Source organism: Tursiops truncatus, chromosome 9 (assembly GCF_011762595.2).
Source record: "Tursiops truncatus isolate mTurTru1 chromosome 9, mTurTru1.mat.Y, whole genome shotgun sequence".
NCBI lineage: Eukaryota > Metazoa > Chordata > Mammalia > Artiodactyla > Delphinidae > Tursiops > Tursiops truncatus.
In genome coordinates, this window is record NC_047042.1 from 25,237,394 (window position 1) to 25,256,602 (window position 19,209).

A 19,209-nucleotide genomic window follows, 5' to 3' on the forward strand; every position below is an offset into this window, starting at 1 on the left:
TTCCATCTCTCTAAAGGCAACCTCCCCAAATAGGGAAGACTGATAGTACTTACTAGCAACGTTTTAAAAGGTGATGCGATTTTATGATTCTTGACCCAGTGATTTTTCCTTCCCCCTTACCTCTCTTTTTTTTGTGTGTGTGCCTTATTTGTTTTCTTTAAATTCTCTACATCTCTATCTTGCTCTCTGTTTCTTTCTTCTTACTCTGAGTGGCCTCATAAAAGGCACCCCACCGTGACTTGAGTAGCATATGAGAGATGAAGTGGGATGGAATGAGATTGAGAACTTGAGCTCAGATGGATATTTTAAATAACTGAAGGTAGCTTTCCACTCCAAAATTAGAGAACTAAATAGTCAAGTCCAGCTTTTTTTTTTTTTTCAAATGATTCAAAAGCAGATTTTCTTCCCCAGCATGGGGATTAGGAATGGCAGAATTAGATGCCCATTACTGTCTACATGATATGTTGGTATCATAATAGCCACACTGCAGAAAAATACTATATTCTGTCAATTATTTCAATAATGACTTCAGACTTCCTACTAAGGTATACCATTTCCAATTTTATATGTTTAAGAGAAAGAGCTTAAGGAATAAGAGAATGTAATAAAGTTCTAGAGAAGGTAAGACAGGCTTCATTATTAACTTTGTTGGCCTTTGAGCCAAATCGCAATTTCTTTGGATCACTCTGATGAAGCACTGTGTTCTCTAATATCTGAAGCTGTTGAAGAAAGATATTGCTTCTGCAGTTCTTTCTGAAAGGGTTGGTTGTCAGCTAAGCCTAAATCATTGCTTAATGCTCTGTTTTGAAGTTTGCCTTTAATTGCTTTTTATCAACCTAAAGCTTTTTTTAATGAGGATATTCAAAATGTGGCTTTGTTTCTAGTGTATGAAAGGTAAACCAAGACCATTTTCACAACATAGCATTATGTGTCTACTGGATTAACCATAGCCTTCCATAATGCACTGTTTCTGTTCAGTTATTTTGGAAAATTCCATGAAAATCAGATCCTATCCCATTAATTTTAATAAAATTTTATTAAGTCACCAAAATTTGCCATTCAAGATAAAATGTTTATAAATCATAAAGATTGATGACAAAGCTGGAATTATGGGCTGTGAGCAAGAAGTGAAAAATCAGTATCTACTATTCATTTAAGAGGAAATATTCTGATAAAGATTAGTTAAGAGTTACAGATGTTTGTATTTAATCATTTCTTTAATAAAATTTAAAGATCTCATGCAGAGGACTGACTTTTACTTATGACATATTTATGATGTGTAACTTTTGTCTGACTATCAATTTCTATTATATGTAAATATTTAATTTGTTCATATACATTTCATTTTTATTAATTAAAAATGAACTAAGAAAAATATGAACATAATAGCCACAAAATGTTCCCTATTACTCCCTTTTTGTTTTGGGTTATACTATGTATATTGGTAGCATAAAATTCTATTATATTTCTGTTGTATTTTTCTGTAGGTATGTATGTATAAGAATACATACATTTTTGTATGTATGTATAAGCATGCTTTTTATTATTTATTTTTCAGTACATCAGATTAATTTCTTCAATATTTTGGATTAAAGAATAGGACAAAGAAACTCTAAAAATGGCCTCTCTTTCTTTTTCCTTTTTTTTTTTTTTTTTTTCCCTCTCATGTACAAACACAGACACAGACACTAGAATGGAAAATAATTCTCCTTGGCTAGAAAAGTTTTAAAGGAAATGATGAATTTTCTAGCTTTTTAGCATATCTTAAGAAAAGTAAGGGAACAACTGTGACAACAAACCTTATTTTTTTATATGCAAATAGAATAAATGACCTGTCTCTGAGACAAATGTATACTGAAGAGCCACAATCAGAAATACTTGTGATTTGAGGCCCTATCATGCTTCTGCACACACACAGATGTGTGCCGAAGAAGGTCAAAGTTAAAGACAAATGGACAGAAAGCTTCAGTTATCTGTGTCCTTGGGGAATATTTTCAGGACGTGGGAATACGAAAGAAAGCAACTCAGAAGCTTCAATTCCCAGGAGAATTGTTAAGAAAGTGTGTAGTGGTTTTTAAGTCAGCATTCACATTCAGTACTTTTATACTAAATCAGCACGTTGAGGCCATGATAGAAAACAACACAGAAAAGACACTATCTTAGATAACAAATATGGTCAAATATTTCCTAAAAACAAGACAAATATTTAGAAGACATTTTTGCTTGGCCTGAATAATACAGCTATTGACAGATACCGCATTAAGCTTTTGAGGAAAGAAATGCCTTTTCTAAATGGACACAAAGTAACACGAAAAAGTATTTATTGGAAGTTTATCATTTGCCCTTCAGAGTCTCGTATTGGCAAACTTATGCTAACTTAAGTATGTAGAGAAATTAGCTCTTATGTTTAAAATACCATATCTGCAACAAGCAGTAGTTTTTATGCTATTCTATTTTTCAATCTCTGCTAATCATAGTATGTTTCATTCATTTTTCTTTTATTTTTGCTCTTCCTCTCCTCCCTCAGCCATTAAACTCAAGCATATCTCAGAAAAAATCAGCACCTACAGTATGACTTTCCATTAAAAACAAACAAAAAAACTCTATTAGACTCTAAAATCTAGATTTCATAGTAAGATCCTTCTCCATAAATAGATGTGGAGTTTTGTTGTTGCTGTTTGAATTGTAAGTTATAGAACAAAGTATATGGAATTCATTTCCTTAGGCCTACACTGACACAGGGAAGTGGAGAATTCAGTTATTTAAGTATTCACTAGCAACAAAAATGCAATGGGAAGTAGTTAATAAGAGACAGACAGCAACATTTGAAATAACAAAAACTAATAACTGTTGGCACTCTTTTCAGTTGTTTTTTGTTTTTTTTTTAATTTCATGGATGCAGATATCTATGAGAGAGAAAGGAAAAGATCATTTTTTGATATGATTCTCCTGAGACTAGGTTTTTAATATGCTTTACACACAATAAAACACCATTATAACCTAGCATATTTCTATAAGCATTTGGATATGTTAGGAATTAAATTCACCTTCGGTACAGATACATATAATTAATTAATTAGATGAGTGTCCACTGAAGCACCACAAAAGGGTGTTCCTAGGAATTTCTCCTTCTGCAGTAATGAGCATGGGAGAGAAAATGAAAGAGCAATCATTTGATTTTGAAGCCACATATTTTAGACTTAGGTGATTAAAATACCTACTGTTATTACAAAGAAGACATAACGATCTGGTCAGTAAACTTAGAGTTAAAATCCCATATTCCACTAATAGATGACAATGATACAATCTCTTTTTTACTCATCTATAACAAATGGGAGATAAAAACTTCTAATTTTTGTATCTGGAAACACTGGAAAATCAATAGAGCAAACATTTTTATATAATAACAGTATTTTCTTCAAGATATATAAGGTGGTGGGATATAATTTCTAAGGGTTCCTGATAATTTGGGGAAGAAATACTGTAATGCCTAATTGGCTGAAGGATATTGTCATATGCTATCAAATATTCTATTGTTTTTTTCATAATTGAATCAGTAATATTTCAACATTTTACACCTTTAAAACTAAGAACAGAGATTTGAACAATACTAAAGATAGCTTGCATTGTGTACAATTTCAATTTATATAAATTGATTTTTCTCTTTCTTATTCAAAGTCCTTAAACTTTACTATAAGGTAACTTGTTCTTTACGAATATGATGCTCTTAATGTCCAAGCTACCTAGAAGAAAAGAATTGATTTCATAAATTTGCCAACCTAGGTGACGATAGTCCAAAGTAAAACGGTGAACTGAATCCTGAGTTTCAAGCTGAGCCTATTTATTACCTGGATGTTACTGCCAGTCTTTCTGCTACATACAGATCAATCTGTCTTTTGCCAAGATGTCATTCATCTTGTGGATAGAATTTATACTTGTCAGGATACTTGCAGATTAATTTGCCTAAGTTTAAACCAAATGCATAACTTTAAAATATCAAATGAATAACTTCAAAATGAAGATCTTTGTCTTTATAATATTCTAGTAACATTTCATAATCTAGTTGCCATTGATAATGATATAATTTATTTAATTACATCACTCAAGTGGTTAGTAGTCATTGTTTGTAATAAGAAGAAGCATGTTTTTTGTTGGAAGGACTGTGTATATTCACACATCTCTGTCTCTTTCTCTGTTAGTACCTGAAAATTCTTTCTATGCAAGACCTGATGTTTCTCAGAATATTATGAGAGTACTTTTGGATTTCCTATATATTGGACTGACTATACATTTCCTTTAAACTTCTTTTTTCCTCAAAGTGTGTAACACTTTTCCCTTTCAACAACAACAAAATACTTATCAAAGATGAACTGTCATCATAAACTTAGTTACAACTCGGTGACAAAACTTCAATTCAAGTCTTAACACATGTCCATGATTCATCAGTGTCCAGGAACAGAGCCCAGTTCTGTTCTTTCCTCTTTTCTTCCCCAAGTCAACCAACCAGCCCCACTCCACCCCTTCTCCACCCCTTCTTTTTATCTTTTTCTTCCCTCACATACAATAGTTGACTGTCTTTAAAACAATACCACAAGAGGGACTCTTTTTTTTCTTTCTTTCTTTAAAGTAATAAGGAGAAAAGGAAGTGAAAAAATCAGGGAATGCAAAGAGAAATTATCCATAAAAAAGAAAATGGAAACATGAAGGACGAACAATGCGAAGCAAAGAATGAGTTTGTTCCTGTAACACAGATGAACACAATACAAATGAGAAAGAGGTAGAACAGAGCCAGAAACATGAAGGCCAAAACTGGGAATGAAACTAGTAGCATATGTGAGGCAAAAGAGTCGGGCAGGTCACTGATTTCAGTATTTAATTACCTAAAATTTTATTGCTAAACAAATATGATACATAATCTTCAATACCTCCCTATTTACAGAAAACATGAATCATTTTTCAAGATTCTTTCTCTAGCCAGGTTATGTGATGCTAATGTTTAACCACTTTTTTAAATAAAAAATGTAAATGATATTAAAGCATTATACAAGGTACAACTACTGTATATGTTTACAAATTCCCTATGCATTTGATAGGGACAGAAAATATCATCACTTGACATGTAGGATTTTTATATGAACTCTGTTCCATTTCACATGGAACATTGATTTGTACGTAACAAATACTTTTATAGTAAATCACTTTGGAACGTTAATGAGCCTACATTCTTTCCATATTCAACTTCCAGAACCACTTCTTTCTCCCAATACCCTTTTTTTTCCCCCCAGAAAAATTCATGAACAATAAGAATGTGTAAATGAGATTAGGAGGAAAGGTCAACAGTGACTTAACTGCTTCAATGCCTTTGTTCTCACCCTAAAAACTGTTCACATTTAGATAATATTCAGGAAGCCTAAGTGTCGAATGTCCAAGGTTTCATCCCAGGTCTTACATTAATTTGTTCTTAATTAGAAAACTTCAACTCATCAACCTCTATGACCTCCATCAAATACTCAAATTCTTGACCCCAGATGTTTGGCTGACTCTTAAAATCATTAGAAACTCCTCCGTAACTACACAAAAGTATGATCACATGCAGTGGTGTACTAGAAATGGCACAGACCTACCTAACTACAAAACCAAATATCGTAGTTCAGAGATGTAGGCCAAATATCTTTGCTTTTCTGAGCCTCGCTTTTCAATTTTTAAGTATTGGAGTAATCCTGTGAGGATTAAAGGATACAGCATAGTTCCTTCATGCATCCTTAGTCACACCCAAAGTCACGGATGCTACAAGACAACAGGTAAAACACTTAGCCATGCAAGGTGGAAAAACTTCTCCATCTCTATGGACTTAAGAGTTGAAAAAAACTCTAGTTATAACAAGTCATTTTAAAGAAAACTAAACAATTACATGTAAGAACAATTGACTGGCAGGTAGTATACACTTAATGATTTGTATGGTACACACATGCTCTAAGGAAGTACCGTTATTTTTCTCATTCTGCAATTTGTATGTGTGCATGCCTTAAAATGTACATATTAGTATACTAATGATCAATAAAGATAGAGACTATTGAATTAGAATAAAAAGCATGTAATAAAGAAAAAATTGTCTCAGAACAAAACCATTTTCAAGGCTCAATTTAGGTAGGCAAATTTGACTGGGAAAAAACAGATGCTGGAAATATATGATAGGGTTTTTTTTTCCCCAATTTGTTATTTTTAACAGCTTTATTGATATACAATTCACAAATCATATAATTCACCCATTTAAAGGGTATGTTCCAATGCCTTTTAGTATTATAGAAAGATTTTCACTACCGTTTCTATTTTAAAAAATCAATCATTACATATTGAAACTAGGAGAGTACTTGATGAGACCTGCAAGTATTAGCTATGCAGACGTAACAAATATTAATTCAACTTAACATTAATGTTAAACAAATTTTAATGACCCTGATACTTAAATTATACAAATTACTGATGACTAGGGTATTTCCAAACATAAAACCTTAGCCTATATTCTCCACATAATCCACCTCAAGCAACTAATCACTATAAATTTTTATATTTAAAGTTATATGAAAAAAATAATCATTTGGAGCTCACTCTGATAGATTCATATAAAAACATATAAAAATTATAATTCAGGGGCTTCCCTGGTGGCGCAGTGGTTGAGAGTCCGCCTGCCGATGCAGGGGATATGGGTTCGTGCCCTGGTCCGGGAAGATCCCACATGCCGCGGAGCGGCTGGGCCCGTGAGCCATGGCCACTGGGCCTGCGCATCCGGAGCCTGTGCTCCGCAACGGGAAAGGCCACAACAGCAAGAGGCCAGCGTACCGCATAAAATAAAAAAAAAATTATAATTCAGATTGTCATATGCACCTACTTCTTCATTTGTATCATTTAAGTGTATGCTCTGGAGTTTATTTTGTGTTGCCATCTTTACAACGAGAATAGTATTTATGATACTGAAGGATATGAGGCTAAAAATGGCATTTGCATTCATGAGATGCATCAACTCTGCTTCAACATTTAAACACTGGCTAGAGCTGTTTATTGCTTCATGTACTGTTCTTCCATATACAGCAATGTCTCAGTAGGACACCTTCATAGTTCTGATTTTTGAGCCTTTCAATGGAGATGAGAAAGACAGAAACATTTTATAGAGATGAAATATTCTCATCTTGATCAAGTATATAAGAAGCTTTAAAAACTGAATATGAAAGTACCAGAAAAATTAGATCAATAAAATCCATAACTAAATGCATTTTATTTTGATAACCTCTGTTAGATCCTCAAATGTAGCATATGTGGAGTATTTGTCATTTTATTTCTCAGTGAAATATTAAGACAACAAACTGAATTGAGCACATTGTCTTAGAAGTGTTTTTAAAACCTTAAGTAAAAACACTTTCTGAACACCATAATAGTAATAGTAATCCAAAAATACAGTTAATCCCCAAATTATAAACATATGTTCCAAACAATTGTTTTTATATCAGCCTATGTTTATAAGGCTGCATTTTCTCATAGAGAGAACATGTAGATTTTAGTTGGCAACCTGAGTATGCATTCAGGTTTCTACTTAGCTTCAAATGCTGTGTATAGAATTACCATTTCTAGTCATAAAGTCTAACAGACTTCAAATAACATTTAAATAAATAACCTTGGAAGTACCAATTGATGAATGTGGATTTATGGTCATCACTTAATCTCATTAATAGCATTAAGAGTAATTTATTATACTCCATTAAGAAAAAAAGACACATCTTCTCTTTCACACATGTTGCATATATGCAGGAGTACATAACAGAACTCTAAAAACTCACCAAATTGTTTGATGCAAACTAGAAATTTAGCCGAGTCTTTATTAATTTGTTCATGTATTTATTCTTTCAGCCAGTAATCTATTCACTTGTCATTAGAACTTGCTAAGAGCTAAATATTCTGATAGGAATCATGATAAATCATGTATTTATCATATATAAATCATAAATTTATATATGTTTCTACTCACCACCCAGAAGTTGGTTGAAATGTGTGTGTTTGTATGTTATATGTAAATGTTTAGATGAGACACCCACTTATTTTCTAGTCTTAGGATGCATGGTATCCTTTGTTACTAAAAAAAAAAAAGTTTCAGAACTTGAAATTTATATCCAGAATACCAGGTCAAACACCCTTGTAAATTACACCACAGGTGGGAATGTAAATAAGGCAGCTGCTTTGGAAAAGGTGAAGCAGAGTTACCATATGACCCAGCAATTCCACTCCCAGGTATTTACCCAACAGAGATGAAAACTTAGGTGTACACAAAAACATGTACATGAAATGTTCATAGTAGCAATATTTATAATAGCCAAAAAGTAGAAACAAGCCAACTGTCTATCAACTAATAGATAAATAAAATATGGTATATCCATTCAATGAAATATTATTTGGCAATAAAAATTACTGAAGTACTGATCATACTAAACATGGATGAACCTTGAAAATATGTTAAGTGAAAGAAGCCGGTCACAAAAGACTACATATTATGTAATTCTATGTATATGACATGTCCAAAATAGGCAAATCCACAGGGACAGAAAGTACATTAGTGTTTCTTAGGACTATGGTGGGCTGTTGGGGGAAATGGGGAGTGACTGCTAATTGGCATCAGGTTTCTTTTTGGGGTGAGGAAATATTCTAAGATTGATTGTGGTGATGATGGTTGCTGACTTTGTAAATACATTAAAAACCATTGAATCGTATATTTTACACGGGTGAATGGCATATCAACTCTACCTCGATTATAGTTCAGATATATACCATAGATATATATGGTACAATTTACTACGTTGCAAATTTTGTACACAATACTGCCTTTAGTCAAGTATCTGGGCTGTGGAAGGCACTCTCCAACTATATCATGAAAGAAACAAGACAGAAGGTAAACAAGCCAAAAGCATTACTTGCAAGAAAAATTAAGCAAAATTTGGTATTCTGTCTGTTTAAAGTAAATCCAGCATAGCTGAAATTTGTTTTAATTATCCTCCTAAGAGCCAAGATCAATTCCTGGGAGGGGTGAATTTGTAGAGATGAGGATTTATCCCTCCTAAGCAGTTTCAAAGGACATATTCAGCACCAGGAAACTGAGATAGAGGCTGGACAGAGGTGTTGAGGGTAGAAAATCCTAATGACAGGAGAAAGCTATAGCTGTAACTCTGAAGCTACCTTACCATTCATTCATACATATCAGTGGTTCTCAAATTTGACCAGGTAACATAAACACCTGGAAGACCTGTTAAAACACAGATTGCTGGTCCCAAGCCCTGAATTTCTGATTCCATAGGCCTGGATGGAGCCTGAGAATTTGCATGTCTAAAAAATTCACAAGTGATAATGATCCTGCTGGTCAGGGGAATTCTGCTGCTTATTCATAAATTAAATGTTTGTAAGTGGGAGATGATGTGAGGTGAGCTAGGGAAAAGTAGAGTAAATGACACACTGAATACAAATTTTGTAAGTCGCTAAACTAACTTAGAGCAAAGCTGCCAGCACTGGTAGATTATCTTGGTACCGGGTGAGAGAGGTGATTCAGTGAGTGAGCTTTACTGTCAGGTGATACCCTTAATACCAATTCCTGAGTTAACCTGCTTGTCAGATCTCCTGCCACCTTTCATGTTTCAAATTCACTGATACCGGCATGCCCCTAAAATACTTCTAGCAACATGTGAGGCCAAGTTGGAAGTCCACTCTTCATTATAAGAGTTCGAATGTATCAAAGACCTTATTCTTCCTGAAACATGTACCTCTCAAGGCCACATCCCTCTCCTACTTAGCTGCAAACTCCACTATCAAATTTATTACATTAGGTTAGTTAAGAAATACATTCAAATGCATGAGCCATTAGGGTGGAAACACCTCTCCCACCGAGACATAAATATCCCTTTGTCGTTATCAAAAATTAGTTTATCAGATGAACTAGCTATCACCTTGAAAGGAGATTTCCAGGCTCTATTAGAAGTTACTTTGGTTTTGGTAAGAAAAGTCAGTACGGACTGGATTCATTCCAAGTATTTCATTCTGAAATAAAATGATTAAGATATTTTACTTAATTTACCGTGAAAATAAATTAGCAAGAACCATAATCTACAAGAAAGCATTATTAACGAAGAGTACTTTAAACATAGTCTTAGCTGTTTCTCAAAACTACTTTGTGTGACATTGAAGGACAATTTCATTCACTTTCACTCTTTTTAATAAGACTTAGAGCCTCACATAGGTCACAGAATCCTTTCAGAGAACAAAAGCAAAAAATAAACAAAATTCCTTATTGGATAGGAACTGGCCTTAAGTGCCTTGGGCAGAAAAGAAATCTAGATGCTACAAAGAAAATAGGGTTATGAAAACCAAAAGAATTCAGTAGAGAAAGTACAGAAATGTGAAATGTAATCCAGTCTTACTTTTTCTTCAGTTCCCCAGGTTTACCAAAGAAATGTGTATCATCTGGAGATAGATGCTTGTTCTTTATTTGTATTTTGTCAATATGAATAAGCAGATAGGCACACTAGTGTAGAGATTGACACTGGTAAATACATGGACTGGGTTACCGTTAAGATTTGGAAGTTTAATTTAGAATTTTGTGACCACAGTGACTTTTGACAACCATTTGCAAAGCCAAAAAATACCTATGTAATGTTTTAATTGATAAGAAATACTGCATTGTAATTGTAACTATTTGGTAATTCACTATTACATTTAGTGTATGTTATGTGACTCAGCAAGCTAATTCTTGGGTTTAAAGCATAAGTGACATCATTAAATACCTTGATACCATAAAAAAAAAAATTAAACTCCTGAAATGTTAGGGCAACTTTAGCAATAATATATAAAACTAAATAGGTTCGGGCTTCCCTGGTGGTGCAGTGGTTAAGAATCTGCCTGCCAATGCAGGACACATGGGTTCGAGCCCTGGTCCGGGAAGATCCCACGTGCCGCGGAGCAACTAGGCCCGTGCGCCACAACTACTGAGCCTGCGCTCTAGAGCCTGTGAGCCACGACTACTGAGCCCACGTGCCACAACTACTGAAGCCCGCTCGCCTGTGCCCCACAGCAAGAGAAGCCACCGCAATAAGAAGCCTGCGCACTGCAACGAAGAGTAGCCCCGCTCATGGCAGCTAGAGAGAGCCTGCGTGCAGCAACAAAGACCCAACTCAGCCGAAAATAAATAAATTAATTTTAAAAAAATAAATAAAATCTTGGGTTTAAAAAAAAAAAAACTAGGGCTTTCCTGGTGGCGCAGTGGTTGAGAGTTCGCCTGCCAATGCAGGGGACGCAGGTTCGTGCCCTGGTCCGGGAGGGTACCACGTGCCGCGGAGCTACTGGGCCCGTGAGCCATGGCCGCTGGGCCTGCGCATCCGGAGCCTGTGCTCCGCAACGGGAGACACCACAACAGTGAGAGGCCCGCGTACCGCCAAAAAAAAAAAAAAACAAAAAACTAAATAGGTTAATTATTATTATGATATACTCATTTCCAAGTGTTACCACCTATAAAATTTGGTTCTATTTATACTTCTTTTATATACAATAATAATACTGCTGTTAATAGTCATATATATATACATATGTTTCTCTTTAATACAAAATTTTTTCTAACCTTGGAGTCGATGGGACAAGATTATATTCACACATACCTTAAAATAACCAAGACCCTTAAAAATAAAAATTGAGCATCATGCTAGATTATACCAATGTGTTTCATCTTATTCTTACTTTTAAAGGAATATTCAACAGAATACACATTTTTGTACCTAAAGAATTATAAATTTAATACTGACTAAAATAGTCGCAGAACTAATTATCTGCACAATCATGCTGCGGTTTTCATAAATTTTGGTGTTTCAATGGTGGAAAAATGAACCAACTCTAAAATTAATTTTTTGTCTTATAAGATTAAGCTGTTTTTGTTTGTTTTATTTTTACTGGTTATATTGGTAGTTTCGATACTAGGTTAACATTGATTTATGTGAGAAATAAAACTTTGCATTTAAGGACTTAACATAGAAGGTTTTTTGTTTTGGTTTTGTTTTTGCTCATTTGGTAATCCAATGCAGGCTCGCTTGTCACCAGGCAGGTTGCTCCAGGTGGTAATTAAAAGAAACAGGTTCTTTCCTTCTCATAGCTCCTCTGTTTCCTAGGGCCCTGGAGTCCTTTGCATCCGAACAAAAGAAGAAAGGGAGACAGGGCAAGGAATCTCCACTTCTTAATAGCTTCTTCTCTCATTCCCTTGTGGTAACTAGTCAAATGGTCCTGCCTGGATGCAAGTGGAAGTTGACAGATGAGGTCCCTTTCAGAGCAGTAACTTCCCATAAATACCATGGAAGCTGGAGCACAAATTTTGGTGAACTGTTAGCTGTCTCTGCCACAGGCAGGAGAGCCAATGTCAGAATAATGCTGAGTGAGAAAGATTTGACCATCTATTGCTGGCTTTTAAAATGGAAGAAGAACTTCAGCTAAGGAATGCAATGGTCTCTAAATGCTGGAAAAGGCAAAAAGCAGATTGTCTCCTAGAAGAAGTAGTGCAGGCCTGCCAACATTTTGATTTTAGTTAGTCTAGTGAGACTCATTTTGGATTTCTGGCCTGCAGAACTGTAAGATGATAAATTTGTGTTGTTTTAAGCCACTATATTTGTGGTAATTTATAATAGCAGCAATAGATATTAGATCACAATTCCTGTTATTATAAATTAGGGGGGAACAGAGGCTTTAGAAAAAAAAAATTTTTTTTTTTAGGCCAGGCTCATGTTTTGTTTTGTTATTAACAATAAAATTATCTAAAAATATAGAGGCTTCTGATCTAATTCCATCAGTACCAAGTTACAATTACCATACTCAAAAGTTCTTTCTTAGACATCCACCTCGTCAGCTTTAGTTCTTTTCTTTTCCTCCTTCCCTCTACCTATCTCTGTATTTCTCACTCTCTCCCCTTAATATCGTTGCATTAGGACGATGTGAGATTATAAACTTCTTTGGATTGAAATACTCTTAATCTTTGCCATAGGGCTGAACTTTTCATTCTGTTCTTTCATGAGCACTTCTTGTAAAATTCCTTTAAGTCACACAAGAAACATCCATTATCTTCATTATGGGTTTTTTTTTTTCTATCTCCTTTTTAGAAAGAACTATAGGTCTGGTAGTTATGTAATTTCCTTACTAAGTTCTGCTGGTGACACTGATGAAATCAGTGTAACATGGGTCTCTTTTACTAGCCTGTTAGATCAGTTTCTTTGCTGACCACCTCCTGACCGTTGAATCAATGCTGCATATTTTAGGTTTTTGTTCTGGTATCACCCCAGTTCAAGGAATCAACCACTGCATTAGTTTGAGAATGTTAACTGTTTTACCAATAACCCCATATGTTTCAGTGGCCCACCAAAATGGGCATTTTTTTTCCTCACTCTGTTTACAGCACAACGTGGGGATTCACCTAGATGTTATCAGGTTGTGTCCCCAACCTCCCTGAAACTCACAGTCACCTGCAGGAAATAGAGAGGAGAAGGCAGCCTTTCTTTTTAAAACATTTGATATAAGAATAACTCACAGAATTTCTGCTCACATTTCAATGGAAAGAACTAATTACACGGTCCTGTCTAGGTGCAAAGATGCTGGGAATATGTAGTCTTTTCTCATAGCATGGGCTATGGTATAGTTTTATACTATGGAAGGAGGGCTACACATTTTGTTAGACAGTGAGCTGTTTTTGCTACTAATACATATTCATCATACTCGAAACAGAGTATTTTTAAATTTTTCTTATATATAAAGGTTTTGCTAACTAGGACGATGTCCCTAGCCAGGATGGAAAACCACTGCTTTAGAGATATTATGCTACATCCTGGGAGGAGGAGTAGCAAGCATAAGAATGTTGATTCTTTGGAGAATGAATATTTGAATAGGTACCGAGATAAAGGTCAGGAAAACACAGGGACTGTAATAGGCTCTGGGGAAAAAAACTCATTAAAAAAAAAAAAAGAAGAAGAAGAAGTACAATGATCCCTGCCCTTTTGGACCTTACAATTTTGTCAAGGAAAAGCATTAAATAAATCACACATATAATTACAAAAGCTGAGAAGTGCTATAGATGAAAAGTCTAAAGTACTATAAGAGAGTTCAACAGTAAGACTTAACACCAGTTGATGAATTAGTAAGTCAGTTCTCAGAGAAAGAAAGATAGAAGAGGAATGATGGTTAGGAAGGTAAAGAGTGGGGCTGAGACACCCCAGGGAGAGGAAAACTGTGTGAAGACATGGAGGCATGTTTCCATTCTGATAGAATGAGGTAGCTGGTAGCAAACCAAAGTCTCTTTCAAGAACAACTAGAAAAGTCACATAAAACATTTAGAAAGCACAAAAGATCCTCAAAATCAACCATGGTAAAGATGCCAGAAGTCTGGAGAAGTGGGAACTGTGGAGAGGGAAGCTAATATTCCTCAGCAAATGCCTGAGAATATGGGCTTTTCTTGGGCAGAAGATCACTCACTGCTGGAGGACAGGGAAATGACGAGAGATCTCAGCAGTCTTATAAGGCTGAAAGAAAAAAAAAGATCTGCAGGGCCAAGATCCAAGTTCTTGATGAGAAGAGAGGTTTGGAGAATTATGTCTGACGCATGGCCAGTTTAACTAGCTAAGAAGAAAGCTTCTGAAAAACATAAGAGTTTTCAATAGTTTCATTGTGCCTAGGGGACAAGAATTAGAGTTCTAGACTTCCAGGAAAGGAGCTCATTCATTTTAAAGCCCTAGAGGAGTATGCCCTAGGAGTAGGAGAAATGCAGAAGCAGACAAAATATCATCAAAATCACAACCCAGAAGTTGGTGATTATATTAAGGAGATCAGTCTCTATATTTTCTTAGAAGAAGAAAGGAGAGGATAACATAATTTGGAATCTCTATTTTTTTTAAATGCTTAATGTCCAGCATTTAGTCAGACATTCTAGAGATGCTAAAAGATCAAACCACGTGATTAAACATTTAGAAAACTTAAGAAAATAGATTTACAGTGATCTAAATAGTGGAGATAGCAGACAAGGACATTCAAATAATTATGATTAACGTATTCAAGAAAAGAGAGAAAAACATGCAGAAATAAATAAAATTCTGAAAATTTCTGCCAGAAAATCAAAAACTAAAAAAAAAAAAAAAAAAAAAAAGAATCAAATGGAAATTTTAGAACTGAAAAATAGCTGCATTTAACAGCATGTTGGACATGCAAAAGACAAAACTAGGGAACTGGAACACAGATTTATGGAAACTATCCAGATAAAAAAGAAAAGAAAGGAAAAGAAAAGTATGTACAGACCTGCAAGACAGAGTGAAAAGGGCCTAACATACATGTAATTGGAGTCTCACAAGGAAAGGAGAGAGAATGGAGCAGAAGCAGAGAGAATGGTTGAGAATTTTTTTAACTGAGGAAAGATATCAGCTCAGAGATTTTGGAAGGACTGTGAAACTCAATCAGTATACATAAAAAGGAAATCACATTTAGGCACATAACAAACTGCTGAAAATCAAAAACAATGAGAAATTTTTGAAAACAGTTTAATGAAACAGAGGCAGGAAGAGTTTGCCACATTTGAGGAAAAAAATTTAAAAGTCAAACTTGAACTTCAGTTAAAATAAATAAATAAATAAAGGAGGAGTGATTCAATATGAGACTGCAAAAGGAAGAAACAGGTAAAGTTACAGAGAATCTTGAAGGATTTTAGATTTTATCTTAGGGTAATAAAAAGTCATTGAAGCCATTGAAGGACTGAATTTGGGAACTGCATGATCAAATATGCACCATTAAAAGTTTACCTTTGCAGTTTTGAAGAGAATGGATTGGGCAGGAAGCATAAATAGTGGAGATAGGAATCTGGTTACCAGAATTAGGAGCAAAAAATATTAAAGATGGAGGCACATTTGGAATGACTATGCACAACTTAAGAGAACAACTACCATCAAGGTCTCCATGTGGTGAGTGAGATCTTGTAAAGATGCCTCTAACCAGTGGCTGTTGGGATACTGTCAAGACTGAAATGACTGGACAGGGTCCAATGATCAGTGATCAAGTCTGTGGGGAATTAAAGGCTGCCAAGGTGAGGATCTAGCAATGGGATACTGCTCATAGATCCTGAAAAGATACTTTGTCCATTATTTTGTTTTTATCTATATAATTTTAAAGATGTTGAGGCTACATATAGTCACAATGCAGATAAAAAAAATCTAATTGGATTAATGGAAGTTAAGGAAAATAACAAGTGTTAAGCACTTATTCATGTCAGACCCTGTGTTATATATTTTATATATATATCATCTCACTGAATTTTCACAATCACCATGTGAAGGAGGTCTTATATCCCTTATACAGGTGAGAAAATTGAGGCTAAATTTAAATGATTTGTTGAGGGAAACAGGGCACACTGCCAAATAGCAGCACTGGAAATAAAAAGAGGTCATGGACTTTAAAGCCTGTGTAGTATTTTTACTCTATCCTGCCCTTTAGAACTTCACAACCTTGTTCACAGTTTTCAGGAAAGACTGAGGTGAAGGAGGAATTTGGGTTCTACAGAAAGTTAGGCTGGTAAAGGTACCATCATTGCTGTCTCAGGTTGCAGGACCACAGGGTAGGGTAATAAAGAGAAGGTGACTCCGTTTCACTGATTATTATGATCGTTTTTTGCCCAACTTGGTGAGTCACATATAATTTTGTTTTATGATGATGTCTGCTAACAAGAATGGTAAAATATTAATAAGCATACATAATTCCACAGAATAAGGTCATCACAATGATAGAAGAAATAAAACAAGAGACAACTACAACATACAGTGACATTTAAAAAATATATATAGAATCTAATCATTTTTCTTTGTTTCTAACAGTTTGTGACTGTTTGTGTATAAACCTCTAAACGCGGCACCACCCTTAGTCAGTTTTCAGTTAAGACTGAGCTGAAATTATGGGAAACAGTATTATCCAATTTTAATCTTTAATGAAAGATTATGTGACGCATGGAAAATCCTATACATCGCATAAGACATTGTTTGGGAAGAGGGACTTGAAGTAGAGAGAGATACAGTGATGCATAAGAATGCCTTTAGTAAAAGTGACCTAATACCTTTGCTACAGATTCCAAACTCAGTATCTTAAGAAAGATGACTAATCTTGAGAAGAGTCAGGAAACTGTTGAATTTCTTAAAAGGTGAACGTAGAGGCTTGGACAGACTTTTAATCTTATAGCCCCTGACAGTCTGCCTAATCTCCATGAGATCAAACAAAATCCCCATAAATGACCTAGTTATAGTCTAGGCCAGACTGAGGGAGGTTCATGGAAGCTTTGCCAGATTGACTAAGAAAAATCAATCACTCATCTGGGGACCATGATTCTAGGAGACTTTATGGTGTTAAGAAATGTATAACTGTGTATATGGTGGATGGATGTTAACTAGACTTATTGTGATGATCATTGGATCATTATGTTGTATACCTGAAACTGATATGTTAAATGTCAATTATATCTCAATTAAAATAACAAAAACAGAAGGAACGAACCCATCTGGAATGAGATTAATATCCCCATTCTGCCACTTACCAGTGTGAAACCTTTTCAAGTTTACTGAGATTTTATTTGCTTAGTTTACTAATGTGAAAAATAGAAATAGTAGTAGGACCTATATCCCATGGAGTTATTGAAGTGGTTAAATAAGTTAATGTATATAAACTGAGAACACTGTCTGGAAAATACTCCATAAACATTAAATACTACATCATCATCATCATTTTAACGTTATTGTTAACATGTCACATGACCAGCATTTCTCTGTTCTTTCCAACTTTCCCTTTGGGATTTCTATTTTTTCAGACTGCTTAACTATTTTACTCCTCTTTCTTAGTCATTATTTGCCATCTTTATTTTTCCATGCTTTTTCCTTCCTCTCTCCCTCATTCCCTTTCTTCCTCACTTCCTTCCCTTCCTTTATAACTCCATGTTTTAAATTATTTTAAATTTAATATTTGACATGCACAAAATAATAAAATATTTCTTACAGATTGTAAACTGAAATGAATAATCATAAACTGAACACTTCCATACCTACCACTCAGGTTAGGAAATAGAGCATTACCAGGACACCTTGAAAGCCCCTGCTTGCCCCACCCTGGTTCCATCAACCCTTCTCATTTACCATGAATTCACTAATATCAAACTTTTTCTTTGCCATAACTTTATCCCTAAGTATTTTTTTGCTTATTTTTAATTTTTTTTAATTTGGCTGCACTGTGGCTTGTGGGATCTTAGTTCCCCAGCCAGGATCAAACCCAGACCTCGGTAGTGAAAGCGCCTAGACCTATCTGCTGGACCACCAGGGAATTCCTAATCTCTAAGTATTTTTATCTCCTATGTCTGTATTTCCAATCAATCAGTGTACTGTTTTATGGTACATGTTTTAAAATTTTATATAAATGGGATTTTACCGTATATACTCTTCCATATCTTATTTCCCTGCTTAATCTCATGACTCCAAGGTAGATTCATGCTGAGTTTAGCTAAAGACCATTCATTGTTGTTGCTGGTTAACATTCCATTATATAAATTTACCACAATTCTTTGAACCATTTTATTGCTGATAGATCCTTATGTAGTTCCTAATTCTTTATTCTCACCAACAGTGTTTCTGTGAACATTTTTGCACCTGTTTCTTGGCTCACATATTTGAGAATTTCTTTAGCATACAATCCTAAGAATGAATTGTTGAGTAGTTGGCCATGCACAACTTTACTAGATAATGCCAATTTATTTTTCACAATAGCTATCATGCTTCACATCCTAACTAACAATATATAAGAATATGGGCTATTCCAGAGCCTCACTTACACTTGATAGTATTTTTTTTTTCCTGCTACAGCAAGAACTTAAAATGAAATTTACCTGGAATTCAGAGCCTAAGAATCTACAGTATTTTGCTAGGCCTAAAGACATGTACTGTCTTATCATAGTTAGCAGTTTCATCTTTGAAACTTCTAATATTCTTACAACTTTGGTAGATGAGAATATTGGAAATAATAGTTTGTAAAAATTTTTCAGTAACATAATTGGCCCTCCTGTGATCAAGCACATAAAAGAAAAAAAAAAGGATGTAACACAGAGGGTTATATGGTTAGACAGCTGGAAACATAACATTGCTATAT